The sequence below is a fragment of the Centrocercus urophasianus genome, unplaced genomic scaffold (genome assembly GCF_019232065.1).
Source record: "Centrocercus urophasianus isolate 14NV4802_14NV808 unplaced genomic scaffold, USGS_Curo_1.0 seq_17, whole genome shotgun sequence".
Lineage (NCBI taxonomy): Eukaryota > Metazoa > Chordata > Aves > Galliformes > Phasianidae > Centrocercus > Centrocercus urophasianus.
In genome coordinates, this window is record NW_024884722.1 from 13,561,080 (window position 1) to 13,573,636 (window position 12,557).

At 36.2% G+C, this 12,557-nt stretch overlaps 1 protein-coding gene across 4 annotated transcripts in view; it reads left to right on the forward strand.

Annotated features, from left to right (window-relative positions):
- The window catches only part of LOC122160220 (adhesion G protein-coupled receptor A3-like), a 252,456-nt gene that overhangs the window by 56,043 nt on the left and 183,856 nt on the right, over positions 1–12,557 (forward strand). The gene's annotated exons all lie outside the window — the stretch shown is intronic.

Below are 12,557 nucleotides of genomic sequence, written 5' to 3' on the forward strand. Positions count from 1 at the left end.
TCATTTTCTGTTGAAGTTCCCAGCTCCTATCCAAGACAGAATGAGTGTGGATTCAAAGAAAATAATAAAGAATGCATGTGCGTGTACGTATAATATCAGTGCCAATTTGCCAGCTGTGAGCCTGAAGGAAGTCAGGCAGTCTGCTCCAGCACTCACCCAGAAATTTAGCTGAACAGTCAATCAGCCAATTACCCAGCAAGCCAGCTAGAGCCCAGAATGCTAAAAGCCAAAGCCAATTTGTTCTTAACTGGCATTTCTCCTTTTGCATGCCAGCTATTCCTGGAGTTTTTTGTGTTCGTTTGGGGATATGTTAGCTTTGTTTTATGGCTTAGTCATCTGATTTTTCCTAATAGTATATTTGTATATATTACTGCTGAGAATGAGGGATTCTAAAATTTACTTTTAAAAATTAGGTTAGTCTAGGCATTCCCGTTTCTTTTTATCCTACCTGACTTCATAGAATTAAATTAAAGGTGTTCTGTTTTACTGCTTATTCTCTTCTTTCCTAACAAGGTCAAAGGAAAAAAAAGAAACATTTGAAGAAGGGGTTGTTTGAAACACAAAGTGTTAATGATCTGCCACAGATCATTATTCTGTACCCAACTCGTTGCTCCCTCCTCTCAGAGACAGAGGCAATGGAGGTGCTTAGAGCTTACTGGTCCTTGCAGAGGAAGGCAGCTGTTTGGATGAACTTGAAACTTTTACATGTGATATACCACCCTTCAGTGATTTGTCCTTTCTATTTATTCATTTTGTCTATTGTTGAACAAACGGGTAACCCTTGTTAGAAGATGTTTTTAAACTATTACTAATCAGTAATTCTAAAGAAGTATAGTTTATTTTAACCTGAACAAAAATCTATGCCTGAAGTGATGCTGGAAATGAGTCCAGCCTTGAGATAACACAGTTTAAATCAGCCACAGGTACATCCGCCATCATTTGATCTGCATGCATTTTGCTTAAAACAAATATGCTTTATAGTTTTATATATTTACAATTTCTGAAAGGTGGGTTGGTTTGTTTTTTAATACTGTGAACGGTCATAAATTTGGGTACTCATTCCTGGTTTGCTTGGTTGCATAATGACCGTGAATTGTTAATTTCTTTTTCTAGGAAAAGCATCTAATTTACTTTTCTGTAGAACTCTTCTAAAATATGCTTTGAACGTTATCTTTGTAACTATTTAAGAGAATTTTATACTGTATTTTCTTGGGATACAATAGATACTCATACTAAAATTGGTGTTGCCAATTACTGATGTACTGATTACTATTGCCATTACTGATGTAATTTAAAAATGCAGACTTCTCCTTTGTTTTGGAAATCATGTTATATAAATTATTTATATAATACTGTCCTTTAAAAATCTTCCAAAATGCAGACTTGGTTTCTCAATGGTATGTTTAGAAGGTTTAAACTTTAATTTTGAAATCTTCTCTTTCTCTGCACAAAGTCTCTTCCAAAGGCTTAGCACGGATTTGTTCTAATTGTGTATTTTTAATCTCTAGTGCTAATAATTTCATCAGATCTTTTGGAGGCTGTTTGGCTGTTTAGGTTAAGCCAGAAGTGAACATCTTACAGAGATTTGTTAAAAAGCTGAATTCTTTCTGAGGACAATTGGAAAAGGGATTTTGATAGAATCTAAAGAAATTGTGCAAAACAGTGATTTTTATCTACTCCCTTCTTCTCTCTCAACACTGTTACATTCAGATTTGAAGCATTCAGACTTGGAATCTGGTGCAGATTTGTCTCTGATTTTCAGTTGTGGTCCTTCACAGTTTAGTAATAATCTGTTTTCATTTGGCTGAATTGCAAAAAACAGTATTCCTTACATTTGTGCAAAGATTTATATAAAACATTGAAATTAATTATTCTGCAACATTCACTTGGTACATTATGTGTGTGTCATATATCAATACAGTGAAAATTTCCCAGTAAGTCATTCTTAATCATTCTTACAGTAACTTGATGCATTTGTGTACATTAAAAAAAAAAAAAAAAAAGAGGAAAATGAGTTCAAAGATGCATAGAGGGCTCTGTATGATAACACAACAGTGTATGTGATTGAAAGGCATTGATAAGAAAATTGTAACCTCATTAATTGTAGAATAGAGCACGAAAATTCATTGCTTAGATGTACATATTGGAACAGTATGTGATGGAATTTTTATAGCAGTAGTTTAGTTTGCCAATGAAAATCTAAATGGTGCACAAACTTAATACAATACATTTTTTTATATAAAAAATTCTCACTTGAATATCTAATATCATATGATTGCTGAAAATAAGAAACTTTGCAAATGCTTTCTTATAAGGAAATCAGACTAGGTGGTGACAGGTACTTCTGTTAGTACCTCTCATCTTAGTAGAATGAAATAAGAAAAATTAAGTCTAGGACACTAGAAAATAAATTTTAGTATACATTTATCTTTTTTTTAATGTTGTTGCTTTTTAATAGATTTAAAGTAGCAATGGTTTCAAGTTTGCTAAGGTTACACAATTTAATCAAAGAACCTTGACATTTTCTTCATGGTGTTTTATCAGATATCTTGTTCTGAAAAGTATCAAATATGATATTTTTTTTTTCCCCTGAAATCTGGGTTTTATAATGGAACTGCTCTTATTTACAACATCCAAGTCAAATTCATTGTCTTTGCCCATGCTAGATGGAGACACAAGCATATGAATAGATTCTGCATTGTGCTATGGAATAGGCAGTAATACAACATGCTATAATTACAAGAATATTTAGCAAAGTAAGCTTATACTAATATACATATGTTTTACCTGTCTTCCCTAAAGTTTGATGCTGCTACCACTTAAGTTGGAGTGCTTTTGTGACTGACATTTATTATAATAAGAATATGATCTAATTTGTCACTCTAAATGTAACTGTAATATATCATGAGCGTGAAAATTGGTAGGGAGTATGGTAGTACCCATTATTAGTCTCTAACTAAGCCTGACACAGTACAGATGTGGTCATTCACTACAAAAATGTTCTGCTGTTTTGAAGCCAACAGTGAGATAATTATATTGGGTTATAGAGAATCTTATTGCCAAATAATTCTGGGATATGAAAGCCAAACTGAAAACACTAAATGTTTTCCTATATACATTGGATTTATTGTAACAGGAAGCTAGATGGAATTGGAAATCAGTGTATAGGAAGGCTGACTACTTTATCAGGCATTTGAGCATTCTGCTTGCAGCATGGAGTTTCTCATCCATGCACCTTGTCACAGTACCATATCATACAGCACATTAGCAATCAGGAAACCACGTGTGCTCAACCAAATGGGAGATGAAGATGGTCTTTGTAGAAGGTAGTATTGTTAAGGCTGTGATTAAGGCCTCTGCCATTAAGATGACCAGTGGAAAGGGTAAAAAAAAAAAAAAAAAAAAAAAAGAAAAGGTGATGAAAACATTGAGCAGGAGAAAAGGAGTAGGAGGTTAATTAATCAAGATGGAAGGAGGAGAGTTGTAACAGGCTGATAGGACACAAATACAGGATGGGTGTTACTGTGTTGGAATGCTGATACTAACATGAGGAGAAGGGAGAGTACTGCTGAAAAAAGTGTATACATTTTTTTTTGTTCTCTACATCTATTTAAACTACAGGCATGGTGTGCTCACTTGAGCAGACATAGCTTAAAAGTAATATGCTTCTGATCTGCCTTTGAAGGCACTGAACAGAGGATCTGGCAAAGAAGTGGATTGTGTGCATTGTGTTGCATTTAGGAGTGTCCAAAGAAAAATATCAAAAAAGATTAACCCCTTTGAATTCTTACACAGTTATTTGCTCCATCGCAAATTTTCTTCTTTGCGAAACTATGCTACAAGTCTACTGATGTGAAACTAAATCCTCCCTTGTTCTCAACACTGGATTGAGTACTGAGGGTGTATTGATGCCTGTCTGTTTTCTGCTTGAAGTCAGTGCTTTTTACCAGGTGCTGATAGCTTTCTGGCAAAGCGCTTGAACAATTACGATTCTATGGGGGACAGGCTCTTCAGCAGGATCTGTTGTGATAGGACCAATGGAAACAGTTTCACACTAAAAGGAGATGTAAGGAAAATGTTCCTTATGATAGGAGTGGCGAGGCACCAGCGCAGGTTGCCCAGAGAGTTGGGGGGTGCCCTGTCCCTGGAGTCATTCAAGGTCAGGCTGAAGGGTCTCTGAGCACCTGATGGAGCTGTAGGTGTCCCTGTTCATGGCAGGGGAGGTGGACCAGAAGGCCTTTTAGGGTCCCTTCCAACTTGAACGATGATTGTAAAAAGAGAAAAATAAAGTAACCCCAAAAGCCAAACAGCTGATTTAGACAGCAGAACGAAATGACGAGGGGAAGGGCAGTGGAAGTATTAAAGTAACAGGATGGGAGATTGGCAGCATTAGTGGAGCCTGTGAGGCACAACCACTATGACTACTTTTAAAGAGAAATTTCTGCCTTTGAAATTTAACAGACAGTAGAAGAATTAGACTAAAAACAGCATCATAAAATTGATCATAAAGGAAAAGATCTGCATGTTCTTAAACTGCAGAAGTTGTGGATAGATCCTGCTGAAATCATCACTGTCCTAGGCTGACCTACAGAAATTCAGGGCTTAGCTTCCTGTGTGCAGATGTTCAGTTTGATAGTGGGAGGAATAGATTTTTCTTCCTTAGTAGTAGTCCTCTACTTGCATATCTTACTATCATTTGCAGGCAAGGAGCTGTTAAGGGTGCTCCTAACAGACAGGTAGGAGATTGTAGAAAAAAGCTGTGACTGAGGGACTTCATTCTTCCTTGGGGCAAAAAAATGCAGAAATTCAGAAGCAGAAAATGGGCAGCAGTTGTGAATATGGATTACAGCAGACACATTGATTTGTTTTTCATCTGTTCAGGCCTTTCTTAAAAAGGCAGTTTTGCAGTAGCTGTTTTTTGGTCTGTAAAATGCAAGTTTCTATTTCCTCTGGAAAGGGAATCGGTTAAAAAAACAGCAAGATATCTCTTCTCATCTTTCTTCCTTTTCTTTTTGAGAGTTCTGACTATTGAACTGTAACACTGGCCACATGTGCATTAAAACTATAAAGTCCTTATGAATCTTTAATGAGGAAATTCATGTGCGTACAAAGTGGATGGTTTTAACAGAGGCACCTCAGTCACTTTTAATTTTGTTTTCTTCACCATCCCCCAAATACCTCAAGGGCTCTGTTCTGCATTCCTTACACATTTTGCTTGCTTGGGAAAGACTCTCATGCAAGTTGATTGAAAGACATCACCTCCTTCCTCATCAAACAGCTCTGCATGACAAAATACAGCTTGTTTTGATCGCAAAAAAGTATATAAAGAGTTTGTATCTCTTTTGTTCTCTGAACTTTTGATATGATTTAAGGAACATCTCAAAGAATGACGGTGACTGTGGAAAAGTGAAGAAGTGATCAGGCTAGTTAGTAATGTTGTAAGGTTTCATTGTAGGTGTGGCTGTAATTAAAGAGCGGAGTAAAAAGGGTGAAAGCAGGGAGCCTGTCAGGTTTAGTCTTGAGGAGTAGTGAAATGACAGAGACAGAGCTGCTTCTCCTTGGCTCTGCACTCAGCCATGGCTGCTGGCATCGATGAATTGATGCAATGTTGGAAATAATAAAGGTCTATGCCGTTACAAACAGCATGGGAGGAAAAAGCTAGTCTTGCAGGAAAATCTCACAACATACTATGTGTAGCTTAATGGTGAATTAGTATAATATTAATGAAAGGGTTATCTTGTTTTTCAGAGCTATGTGGTGAATGCAATCAATAACAATAGGACTGTATAAAATCTCATTTTTTTTCATTCATTTGCTTTGCTTAGGAAGGTTGTCCTCGCTTCACTGTCTGCATTTCAAATAGCTGTTAATCTTAAAATATAGCTCTGGTTTTTGAAAGGAAACTGGACAGTGAAAATGTAATGCACTTTGAAATCCATGAAATGCTTTCTGTATTTTATTTTTCTAAATAAGTCTTTCCATGAAAACATATTAACATAATAGTGCTTGTAGTGAAATATAAAACAAACAAAACTAAACCCAAAACAAACACACATCCAAACCAATCATTAACTTGTTTTTGCCTCTGGAAAGGAGTAGAAACAGTTGTCTCCCAACTAATAAGTTGTTTGTCAAGATACCACTCTGAAGTATTTGCTATGTCTCAAACCATGATGATGGAATTGCTCATACACTACTATTCTTAAAATCAGGTTCTGAATTTTTAGTTTTGTCTAAGCTATATGCGGTTTCAAATGTAGTTTGTTAGAAGTAAAGGTGATATTCAGAGCAATACAATGTATGAACATTCTCTTTAAATTTTCTCCCATTTCTGGTGGAGTAGATATCTATTGAATGATAACAGGGAAGAAACAAACTGTTCTTGTTACTGTCATCTGATTGTGTGGGGCTCAGATAGCAGATAGCAGGTCTCGTTGGACCTTCCATGAAGAGTGTTAAAGACAGGCTTTCTGTCAAGCAAAGAAAGTGAGGGTATGCACGAGTAACTGCTTCTGAACACTTGTTTGGGCATTTTGCTTTTTTGGTTTTGGGACTGAAACTATGGGACTGAAAACAATTAAGTGTTGATAATCAAGCTGATAAAGGACTTTTGCTTTAAAAGGGTGAGCTTTAACAAAGTAGCTACTTTACTTATTTGTTTGTCTTATACTAAATTAAGTTATTTCTGAAATCCTGCAAGTGTCTATTTGAATGCCCCTTGGGAAGGGATTGTGCTTTGCAGGATGAAGATTAGGTGCCATCCAAAAATAGCCTGTAGGACTCTACACTGAATTTGCACTAATCTTCCACAGGCTGTCCCAGCCCTTACAACAATCTGAAAACCAAGCAATATAAAGACATGCAACTTTATTTGCCTCTAGCAGACCATTTATCTGTGACTATCCTCTTCCCAGTCTAGTCATGTACAGTACCACAGTGTGCAGAGCTGCATTTCATTTCTTTAGACAGTTATTTTGATTAAATATATATATGACTAGAACTGATAAGGCTTGGATTGGCTATGAGTTAAAGAAATCAGTACTTTGCATGAAGTTCCAGGATTTAAGCTTTATCTGCGAAAAGAGGATGAACACATGGAGCTCAGCATGTCACTACATTGACCATAGCTAAGCAGCATGACACCACATAGTAATGTATTATGCCAGCTGGAATTGCTGGCAGACAACTTAATTCAGCTATAGGATCGTAAGGGAGGTTAATAGTTGCAATAACACCAAGCCACGCAGCTGCTGCTGTCCATGGAAATCTGTCAGATGTCAGTAGGGCCTTGTAAATGATTTGAAATGCCAAAGAGTTTGGTGTGTGACAGACACTCCTGGGGTGTGTTGTGCCAGGCTGTATGCAGAGTGTTTCACAAAGTATGGAAATATAACCCAGATTTTGAGGGAAGGGCTAGCATTCCAAGGAGTGCAACATAAAGGAATGGGAAAGTCTTTCTTTTGGCAAAACTTCATTTTCCTTTGCTTAGTACATTTTTGGCCACCCAGGAGATAAAGCAGATAGTGTATCAGTAATAAAAGTAGCCTCACTTACAGGTTTGAGGGTTTGTCAGTGAAATATTTATTTTTGTTGCTCTGCTAGACTGAAGGTTTTCACACAGACAGTGTGTTCTGTTTTTCTCACATCATCAAATGTTTAATGTACAAGCTGTCCGCAGTGAGGATGTAAGGCTTGTGAAATCCTTCGTTATAGTGTGTTGCAGTGGTAATTCTAAATATTTTCAGCTTGGTGGGTGGCTTTAAATCTGATTTAGTTTTCTGTTAGTTATGAGCCACACCGCTATTAATTCGGATGATATTGAGCATTTTTGTTGTTGTCTCTGCAAAAAACAGTATTTGGACAGTTAACTGACCTAAATAGTTTCTCATCTGCGCATGTGCTCATTTTACAATGGAGTTTTATAAGGTGGAAATTTAAAATAAGAATGTGTTGTAACAACTAATTGCTTGAATATTTTTTATTTTTATTTTTTAAATATTAGTTGTGGTATTCTGAATTCAAGGAAATAAAATCAGGAATTTGTGAATTCAAATGCGCAGTGTAGCAGCAAGTTGCACATCTTACTGTGCAAGCAGCTGTTTAGCTGTTCAAAGGATTGCAAATACATGTTTTCCAAAGTTAATCACCTAAATTTTGATAATATGAATGCTAAGAACATTTAACTAAAAGTTTCAGTTACACTAATTACACTAATATCCATTGGCATAGAGTCATTTGAGTTGGAAGGGCTCTTTGAGGCCGTCTGGTCCAACTATCCTGCAAAGAACAGGGACACCTTCAGCTCCATCAGGTGCACCAATTTGACCTAATTAATCATTATGTATTATTAATAGAATTCTTTATGTAATTATTATATAATATGTTAATACACAGCAATGTCTGTAGATACCTATTAGGCCATGTTTGTCCATCTGTCTACCGCTTCTGAATAGAAGCAAGGTTTCCCTTGACAAGGACTGCTTCTTGTTGTTAACTTGCAAATAAGATTTCTAGAAGTACATACAATTGGAGTGGTATAATTGTTGGGCTAATGTTTCTTTTTTGTTGAGAATTTTATCACAAGGAAACTTGCTAAACATAATGTAGTAAAACTTCCTTTATTTGCACTCCTGGGCTAATTTATATCAGACACTAGGGAAGATGTTTGTTTGTAAGCAAAACCAACCTCCTGCAAAATATTCTGAAGCAGCTGTGCATCGCTCCGGCAAGAATGTGTTGTCTAAGTGAAGAATTTTAAATTAGTCCTAGCCAGCCATGTATGCAGACTAGCAAAAGAATGCAGATGAGGAAGCACATGGGAATGCAGTGTGGAGAAGTGTGTGAGTACTTTCTTTGTGCTCCCAGCCACCTCTTGTACCACCAAATGCACTCACCTTGGTATTGAAGTCCCAGGAGGGAAAGTGCCCAATTACGGACCAAAGGTTTTACAGTTGGAAAGTGAGGAAAATCTGCTAGTGTTACTTCAAATAATGTTGAAGTTACCTCTTTGGATGTAACTTACACTTTAGGACCTTTCACTCAGTATTTTGATACTTTACTTGTCAAATTCAATCTAAAGTAATGGAAAATCTTTCTTAATTTAGGAAAGAGAGAAAGGGAAAAAGTCTATAGGCAGAAACTCAGACCAGAGCAAGCATGGGGCTGTTTGCCTGTAGTCATTAACACAGTGATGAATGCAACTCATATTTGGTTTTAGTTGAAGTTGCTGAAAGATTCTTCCACACCAGCTGTATTCAAACCACTGGGAAACATTATTCACTGAAGCACTGTATACCATTCATTCTTTTGCTCATTGTGTTTTGGCTATAGCCAACTTTCCTAGAATCACATGATCCAAATCAGAGCTATAGTTGCCACATTAACAAATAAAAAATCAACACCTTACCTTTTTTTTGCAATACCTTTAAAAAAAACCGAAATAACTGAACTTCCACTATTAATAAGAACTGTTGAATTGCCAGTATTTTTCTAATAACTTTGTTATATTACTGCCATATATAGGTTTTGCTTAAAAATTTCCTTAGGGGATGTTCTTTAGTGCATTAAAAGAATAATATTGTGAAATTCCTGTTAATTTTCATTGGTATTAATGATGTCAATCTCAAAGAATACTTCAAATATGTAATTGGAAAGCTTATTGAGACATCTTGGCTACATAAGTTAATATATCATTAACATTCTTTTATTTGGGAAAGCAGAATTTTACACTTGTTTCCCTAAATCTCTCATGTTATCTTGGTGCTAAGCGGAAGAACGAACCCAATAACCTATTCTCTAAATAAATATATCTTTTTCCTATGTTGATATACTTCCATCCCATGAGAAAACTGCCTCTACTTAGAAAAAAAATTCAGTTTAAGGAAAGTGATTGATGTATTTAAAAGGTCTGAATGGGGAAGGGGTGGGGTGGGGGAGGGCTCCAAGTATTGCTCTAAGTACATTCCCTACTACAGTAATGAAGCTGTGTGACTGTCACCATCAACTTGTTCACTGGAGTGGGGTCTTATGTGTGATGGAAAGTACTTTTCACATGAAAGATACATTCTGTTCTCTGGATTTCCAGAAAGTACTTCTGCAAATGAACACTATGGACATCTATGTAGATGAAAAAGACAGTTTCTGTCTTCTTTATGTTTTAACTGTTTTCATGAGATTTTTCTCAATTAACTCCTGTTTCCTTATTTGAGATGCTAGGAGTGTATTTTGCTGATCTTTGAAGATGGAATCCTTAAATATGGACAGTCTCTGTTTACTTACAAGCAGATTATCTGAATTCCAGATTACTTTTGCAACGTGTATTTCTTCAGGGAGAGCAGTGTGTGCATATAGCTATATGGGCTTGATGGAATGTAATGGTTTTGTGTGGTGCAAAGTTTGAGCTCAACATGTGTACTGGATCTCTGCTGAAACTGGAAGCACTCAGCAATGAAGTAATAAATTTTTAGGGGAGTGACAGCAAAGTAAACTCCCCTAGGGATGAGTACAGAACTATATGTTGGCTCTTCAGTCTTTCGGAAAGCAAGAGTCCTGAGAAGGACACCTCAAAGACATCTGAGTAGCAAGGACTTGATAACTTGACAACATTGGGTTTTTCTGTATTAGCACATGTGTTATCTCAGTTATTATCCAAAGTTTAATTTGGCATAAACTCTGCAGTTCCCTTTATCCTGGATTAAAGAAACTGCTTTGTTGACCTGCGTTTGTCAGATGGATATTTACTGGATAGGGAATGAGGATTTACTGAATAGGAGCCTGTTAAAACTCATCTTTTTTTAGAGATCGTGTTGCTTGATATCAAGTCATTCATTTCTAAAGACTGTGCAGAAAATCTGACTTAGACCAAGCATCAATTTATTTTTAAAATATTTTGCATTTTGCTTTTCTTTTTTTTTTTTTTTTTTCATATAGGATGTAATTTTCAGTGTTTTCCAAAGAACTCATATGGAACTTTGCAGATTTTCCTGCCTGTCAGTTAATGCAGAGTTCAAGACTAAAAGTTTAAATATCTTTCCAATATTTCCTTAATTATTTCAGCTGATTAATGCAAGGTCACCGTTAGTCTTGAACTTACAGTTAAGTTTGACTGTAATTTTTCCTCAGTTAACCCACAGCTGAGAAGAATATAAGTGGGTTATTAGTTAAGGAAAAGGATTGTGGGTGGTTTTCTGTGTGAGTTGTGTATGCAAATCTGTTGGTAAAACTGATGCATAGTGAAGTATCTCTTGAAAACCTTGGGTAGGCACATGCTCCTGAGATTAGTTTATTTGCAATTTATGTAGTTTATTGTAAGTAGTATATTTTCTGTAATTAGTCATTTAAAACTGTAAAAGATACAGTAGGGGAAGACGATGCAATGGTTAGTTATAATACCCTATTTTATATCATTATTGCTATAAAAGTTAAAGTCAATGTTAACATGAACTGTAAGAATTGATCTTTTCCTTTCCAGTATGTAAAACTCAGTATTTTATTTTGACATAGCAGAATTTTACTGAATTTGGTATGGTTATTTTCACTGTTATGTCGAATGCCATTACCACAGATGTCAGACTTGGGAGCAGAATAGTTTTGTAGGAAAATTTAGAAGCATCTGAAGTCTCAGAACAGGAAAGAAGCACTGCTGCAGCCACATTGCATGGCTCTGTACTTTCTGGAAAACCTCAGGCAAAAATACAGTATAGATGTAAGAACTCTAGCACATGCCCAGGAAGTGTGTACTGTGCTTTTTGCCTGTGTATGTGCAGTAAATCCACCGGGCTAGGTTTCTGAGCAAACACTGACCTCAGTACAAGGCAAATAGTGCTGGGTACAGTGTGTCCCTGAAGTGTCTGGCTTGTGCTGTGCACTTGTAGACACCTGAAATCTTTGGAGAAATGAATATTCAGGATTGTGCTGCTGTCAAGCTAAAATAATTAGTGATGTTTTTAGTGCTTTCTGTTTTCCTCTTTATCATTTTGAAGTAAATTTTAGCAGTGTTTTCTGTATTCAGTGAGAGAGATGTATTTTGTGGAAGTAAACCTCAGATTTGGCACTGTATGTCAAGTATGCGTTGTGAGAACAGGCATTGTTGCACCTGTAGCAGACTTGATGTTTTTTTTTTTTCTTTCAGCAGATATACACTACTTACAGTAGCTTGATGACTTTGAATTATTTCTCAACATGTTGTTGATGTCACATTTTCCACTGTCCATCAAAATTTTAGATTTGTGGGCAGGAAATTGTGTATTCATAGAATATGCAAGTAAGGAAGAAAAACTGCGAGGGAAATAATTGTTGATGGTACATAATATGGAAAATATGACAAATGGTCTGCCAGACGGATTTGTGTTTCCTGACCTTTATCGCCGATGTCAACGTTGTATCTGATTTCCCCAGTAATGACAGATATGATCCTGGATAGCAGAATAGAACAATACAGGCTATAGAACTGCTGTCTTTTGACCATGGTTCAGACTTCTGTCATCTCATTGATTTAACTCATAAATTGTTGGCAAACTGAAGATGCCTGGGTAATACTTATTTACCTTCTCCAGCAG